Below are 7,160 nucleotides of genomic sequence, written 5' to 3' on the forward strand. Positions count from 1 at the left end.
GAGTAATATTCCATTGTATATATGTGCCACATCTTCTTTATCCATTCATCTGTCGATGGACATTTAGGTTGCTTCCATGTCCTGGCTATTGTAAATAGAGCTGCAATGAACATTTTGGTACATGACTCTTTTTGAACTATGGTTTTCTCAGGGTATATGCCCAGTAGTGGGATTGCTGGATCGTATGGTAGTTCTATTTGTAGTTTTTTAAGGAACCTCCATACTGTTCTCCATAGTGGCTGTATCAATTTACATTCCCACCAACAGTGCAAGAGAGTTCCCTTTCCTCCACACCCTCTCCAGCATTTATTGTTTCTAGATTTTTTGATGATGGCCATTCTGACCGGTGTGAGATGATATCTCATTGTAGTTTTGATTTGCATTTCTCTAATGATTAATGATGTTGAGCATTCTTTCATGTGTCTGTAGGCCATCTGTATATCTTCTTTGGAGAAATGTCTATTTAGGTCTTCTGCCCATTTTTGGATTGGGTTGTTCATTTTTTTGTTATTGAGCTGCATGAGCTGCTTGTAAATTTTGGAGATTAATCCTTTGTCAGTTGCTTCATTTGCAAATATTTTCTCCCATTCTGAGGGTTGTCTTTTGGTCTTGTTTATGGTTTCCTTTGCTGTGCAAAAGCTTTTAAGTTTCATTAGGTCCCATTTGTTTATTTGTGTTCTTATTTCCATTTCTCTGGGAGCTGGGTCAAAAAGAATCTTGCTGTGATGTATGTCATAGAGTGTTCTGCCTATGTTTTCCTCTAAGAGTTTGATAGTGTCTGGTCTTACACTTAGGTCTTTAATCCATTTTGAGTTTATTTTTGTGCATGGTGTCAGGGAGTGTTCTAATTTCATACTTTTACATGTATCTGTCCAATTTTCCCAGCACCACTTATTGAAGAGGCTGTCTTTTCTCCACTGTATATGCTTGCCTCCTTTATCAAAGATAAGGTGACCATATGTGCGTGGGTTTATCTCTGGGCTTTCTATCCTGTTCCATTGATCTATATTTCTCTTTTTGTGCCAGTACCAAACTGTCTTGATTACTGTAGCTTTGTAATATAGTCTGAAGTCAGGGAGCCTGATTCCCCCAGCTCCATTTTTCGTTCTCAAGATTGCTTTGGCTATTTGGGGTCTTTTGTGTTTCCATACAAATTGTGAAATTTTTTGTTCTAGTTCTGTGAAAAATGCCAGTGGTAGTTTGATAGGGATTGCATTGAATCTGTAGATTGCTTTAGGTAGTAGAGTCATTTTCACAATGTTGATTCTTCCAATCCAGGAACATGGTATATCTTTCCATCTATTTGTATCATCTTTAATTTCTTTCATCAATGTCCTATAATTTTCTGCATACAGGTCTTTTGTCCCCTTAGGTAGGTTTATTCCTAGATATTTTATTCTTTTTGTTGCAATGGTAAACGGGAGTGTTTTCTTAATTTCACTTTCAGATTTTTCATCATTAGTGTATAGAAATGCAAGAGATTTCTGTGCATTAATTTTGTATCCTGCTACTTTACCAAATTCATTGATTAGCTCTAGTAGTTTTCTGGTAGCTTCTTTAGGATTCTCTATGTATAGTATCATGTCATCTGCAAACAGTGACAGCTTTACTTCTTCTTTTCCGATTTGGATTCCTTTTATTTCTTTTTCTTCTCTGATTGCTGTGGCTAACACTTCCAAAACTATGTTGAATAATAGTGGTGAGAGTGGGCAACCTTGTCTTGTCCCTGATCTTAGTGGAAATGGTTTCAGTTTTTCACCATTGAGGACAATGTTGGCTGTGGGTTTGTCATATATGGCCTTTATTATGTTGAGGAAAGTTCCCTCTATGCCTACTTTCTGCAGGGCTTTTATCATAAATGGGTGTTGAATTTTGTCGAAAGCTTTCTCTGCATCTATTGAGATGATCATATGGTTTTTCTCCTTCAATTTGTTAATATGGTGTATCACATTGATTGATTTGCGTATATTGAAGAATCCTTGCATTCCTGGGATAAACCCCACTTGATCATGGTGTATGATCCTTTTAATGTGCTGTTGAATTCTGTTTGCTAGTATTTTGTTGAGGATTTTTGCATCTATGTTCATCAGTGATATTGGCCTGTAGTTTTCTTTCTTTGTGACATCTTTGTCTGGTTTTGGTATCAGGGTGATGGTGGCCTCGTAGAATGAATTTGGGAGTGTTCCTCCCTCTGCAATATTTTGGAAGAGTTTGAGAAGGATAGGTGTTAGCTCTTCTCTAAATGTTTGATAGAATTCACCTGTGAAGCCATCTGGTCCTGGGCTTTTGTTTGTTGGAAGGTTTTTAATCACAGTTTCAATTTCAGTGCTTGTGATTGGTCTGTTCATATTTTCTATTTCTTCCTGGTTCAGTCTCGGCAGTTTATGCATTTCTAAGAATCTGTCCATTTCTTCCAGGTTGTCCATTTTATTAGCATAGAGTTGCTTGTAGTAATCTCTCATGATCTTTTGTATTTCTGCAGTGTCAGTGGTTACTTCTCCTTTTTCATTTCTAATTCTATTGATTTGAGTCTTCTCCCTTTTTCTCTTGATGAGTCTGGCTAATGGTTTATCAATTTTGTTTATCTTCTCAAAGAACCAGCTTTTAGTTTTATTGATTTTTGCTATTGTTTCCTTCATTTCTTTTTCATTTATTTCTGACCTGATCTTTATGATTTCTTTCCTTCTGCTAGCTTTGGGGTTTTTTTGTTCTTCTTTCTCTAATTGCTTTAGGTGCAAGGTTAGGTTGTTTATTCGAGATGTTTCCTGTTTCTTGAGGTAGGCTTGTATTGCTATAAACTTCCCTCTTAGCACTGCTTTTGCTGCGTCCCATAGGTTTTGGGTCGTCGTATCTCCATTGTCATTTGTTTCTAGGTATTTTTTGATTTCCCCTTTGATTTCTTCAGTGATCACTTCGTTATTAAGTAGTGTATTGTGTAGCCTCCATGTGTTTGTATTTTTTACAGATCTTTTCCTGTAATTGATATCTAGTCTCATAGCGTTGTGGTCGGAAAAGATACTTGATACGATTTCAATTTTCTTAAATTTACCAAGGCTTGATTTGTGACCCAAAATATGATCTATCCTGGAGAATGTTCCATGAGCACTTGAGAAAAATGTGTATTCTGTTGTTTTTGGGTGGAATGTCCTATAAATATCAATTAGGTCCATCTTGTTTAATGTATCATTTAAAGCTTGTGTTTCCTTATTTATTTTCATTTTGGATGATCTGTCCATTGGTGAAAGTGGGGTGTTAAAGTCCCCTACTATGATTGTGTTGCTGTCGATTTCCCCTTTTATGGCTGTTAGTATTTGCCTTATGTATTGAGGTGCTCCTATGTTGGGTGCATAAATATTTACAATTGTTATACCTTCCTCTTGGATCGATCCCTTGATCATTATATAGTGTCCTTCTTTGTCTCTTGTAATAGTCTTTATTTTAAAGTCTATTTTGTCTGATATGAGAATTGCTACTCCAGCTTTCTTTTGATTTCCATTTGCATGGAATATCTTTTTCCATCCCCTCACTTTCAGTCTGTATGTGTCTCTAGGTGTGAAGTGGGTCTCTTGTAGACAGCATATATATGGGTCTTGTTTTTGTATCCATTCAACCAGCCTGTGTCGTTTGGTGGGAGCATTTAATCCATTTACATTCAAGGTAATTATCGATATGTATGTTCCTATTCCCATTTTCTTAAATGTTTTGGGTTTGTTATTGTAGGTGTTTTCCTTCTCTTGTGTTTCTTGCCTAGAGAAGTTCCTTTAGCATTTGTTGTAAAGCTGGTTTGGTGGTGCTGAACTCTCTCAGCTTTTGCTTGTCTGTAAAGGTTTTAATTTCTCCATCACATCTGAATGAGATCCTTGCTGGGTAGAGTAATCTTGGTTGTAGGTTTTTCTCCTTCATCACTTTAAGTATATCCTGCCACTCCCTTCTGGCTTGCAGAGTTTCTGCTGAAAGATCAGATGTTAACCTTATGGGGATTCCCTTGTGTGTTATTTGTTGTTTTTCCCTTGCTGCTTTTAATATGTTTTCTTTATATTTAATTTTTGACAGTTTGATTAATATGTGTCTTGGCGTGTTTCTCCTTGGGTTTATCCTGTATGGGACTCTCTGTGCTTCCTGGACTTGATTAACTATTTCCTTTCCCATATTAGGGAAGTTTTCAACTATAATCTCTTCAAATATTTTCTCAGTCCCTTTCTTTTTCTCTTCTTCTTCTGGGACCCCTATAATTCGAATGTTGGTGCGTTTAATGTTGTCCCAGAGGTCTCTGAGACTGTCCTCAGTTCTTTTCATTCTTTTTTCTTTATCCTGCTCTGCAGTAGTTATTTCCACCATTTTATCTTCCAGGTCACTTATCCTTTCTTCTGCCTCAGTTATTCTGCTATTGATCCCATCTAGAGTATTTTTAATTTCATTTATTGTGTTTTTCATCGTTGCTTGGTTCCTCTTTAGTTCTTCTACGTCTTTGTTAAATGTTTCTTGCATTTTGTCTATTCTATTTCCAAGATTTTGGATCATCCTTACTATCATTATTCTGAATTCTTTTTCAGGTAGACTACCTATTTCCTCTTCATTTGTTAGGTCTGGTGTGTTTTGACCCTGCTCCTTCATCTGCTGTGTGTTTTTCTGTCGTCTCATTTTGCTTATCTTACTGTGTTTGGGGTCTCCTTTTCACAGGCTGCAGGTTCGTAGTTCTCGTTGTTTTTGGTATCTGTCCCCAGTGGGTAAGGTTGGTTCAGTGGGTTGTGTAGGCTTCCTGGTGGAGGGGACTATTGCCTGTGTTCTGGTGGATGAGGTTGAATCTTGTCTTTCTGGTGGGCACGTCCACGTCTGGTGGTGTGCTTTGGGGTGTCTGTGTCCTTATGATTTTAGGCAGCCTCACTGCTAATGGATGGGGCTGTGTTCCTGTCTTGCTAGTTGTTTGGCCTAGGGTGTCCAGCACTGTAGCTTGCTGGTCGTTGAGTGAAGCTGGGTCTTGATGTTGAGATGGAGATCTCTGAGAGATTTTTGCCGTTTGGTATTACGTGGAGCTGGGAGGTCTCTTGTGGACCAGTGTCCTGAAGTTGGCTCTCCCACCTCAGAGGCACAGCCCTGATGCCTGGCTGGAGCACCAAGAGCCTTTCATCCACACAGTTCAGAATATAAGGGAGAAAAAAATAGAAAGAAAGAAAGAAAGAGGATAAAATAAAATAAAATAAAGCTATTATAATAAAAAATAAGAAAAAAATTATTAAGAGTAAATGTATTCAGAAAAAATTTTTTTTAATTTTTAAAAATAGATTTATTATTTTTTTACAGTAAAAAATAAGAAAAAAATTTTTAAGAAAAAAAATTTTAATTTTTTAAAATAAAAAATATGAAAAAACATTTAAAAAATTTTTAATTTCTAAAAATAGAAAGAATGGAAAAAATTATTAAAAAAACATATATTAGGAAAAAAAATTTTTTTTAAGTAAAAAAAAAAAAAAAAAAAAAAAATGGACGGACCTAACCCTAGGTCTAATGGTGAAAGCAAAGCTATTCAGACAAAATCTCACCCAGAAGCATACACATATACACTAACAAAAAAAGGAAAAGGGGAAATTAATATATCCTGCTCTTAAAGTCCACCTTTTGAATTTGGGATGATTCGTTGTCTATTCAGGTATTCAACAGATGCAGGCACATCAAGTTGTTTGTGGAGCTTTAATCCGCTGCTTCTGAGGCTGCTGGGAGAGATTTCCCTCTCTCTTCTTTGTTCGCACAGCTCCCGGGGTTCAGCTTTGGATGTGGACCCGCCTCTGCATGTACGTCGCCTGAGGGCGTCCGTTCCCCGCCCAGACAGAACGGGGTTAAAGGAGCAGCTGCTTCAGGGGCTCTGGCTCACTCAGGCCGCGGGAGGGAGCCGTACGGTGGAGGCGGGGCGAGCCTGCGGCGTCAGAGGCGTCGTGACGTTGCAGCAGCCTGAGGCGCGCCGTGTGTTCTCCCTGGGAAGTTGTCCCCGGCTCACGGGAGCCTGGCAGTGGCGAGCTGCACTGGCTCCCGGGAGGGGCGGTGTGGAGAGTGACCTGTGCTCGCACACAGGCTTCTTGGTGGCGGCAGCAGCAGCCTTAGCGTCTCCTACCAGTCTCTGGGGTCCGCGCTGATGGGCGCTGCTCGCGCCTGTCTCTGGGGTCCGCGCTGTTAGCCGTGGCTCGCGCCCGCCTCTGGATTTCGTCTAGGCGGCGCTCTGAATCCCCTCTCCTTGCGCGCCGCGAAACAAAGAGGCAAGAAAAAGTCTCTTGCCTCTTTGGCGGCTGCAGACCTCCTCTCCGGCTCCCTCCCGGCTCGCCGCGGCAGGCCAACCCCTTCAGGCTGTGTTCACGCCGCCAACCCCAGTCCTCTCCCTGCGATCCGACCGAAGCCCGCGCCTCAGCTCCCAGCCCCGCCCGCCCCGGCGGGTGAGCAGACAAGCCTCTCGGGCTGGTGAGCGCTGCTCGGCGCTGAGCCTCTGTGCGGGAATCTCTCTGTTTTTCCCTCTGTGCCCCTGTTGCTGTGGGATCCGCGCTGATAGCCACGGCTCGCACCCGTCTCTGGATTTCGTTTAGGCAGCGCTTTGAATCCCCTCTCCTTGCGCGCCGCGAAACAAAGAGGCAAGAAAAAGTCTCTTGCCTCTTCGGCAGCTGCAGACTTTTTCCCAGACTCCCTCCTGGCTAGCACCAAAGCCCGAGCCTCAGCTCCCAGCCCCCGCCCGCCCCGGCGGGTGAGCAGACAAGCCTCTTGGGTTGGTGAGTGCTGGTTGGTGCCGAGCCTCTGTGCGGGAGTCTCTCCGCTTTGCCCTCCGCACCCCTGTGGCTGCGCTCTCCTCCGCGGCTCCGAAGCTTCCCCCCTCTGCCACCCGCAGTCTCTGCCCGCAAAGGGGCTTCCTAGTGCCTGGAAACCTTTCCTCCTTCACGGCTCCCTCCCACTGGCACAGGTCCCGTCCCTATTCTTTTGTCTCTGTTATTTCTTTTTTCTTTTACCCTACCCAAGTACGTGGGGATTTTCTTGCCTTTTGGGAGGTCTGACGTCTTCTGCCAGCGTTCAGTGGGTGTTCTGTAGGAGCAGTTCCACGTGTAGATGTATTTCTACTGTATCTGTGGGAAGGAAGGTGATCTCCGCGTCTTACTCTTCCGCCATCTTGCCCCTCTCCCAATCCA

The sequence above is a fragment of the Balaenoptera borealis genome (genome assembly GCF_965194805.1).
Source record: "Balaenoptera borealis genome assembly, chromosome: 8".
In the NCBI taxonomy this organism is placed as follows: Eukaryota; Metazoa; Chordata; class Mammalia; order Artiodactyla; family Balaenopteridae; genus Balaenoptera; species Balaenoptera borealis.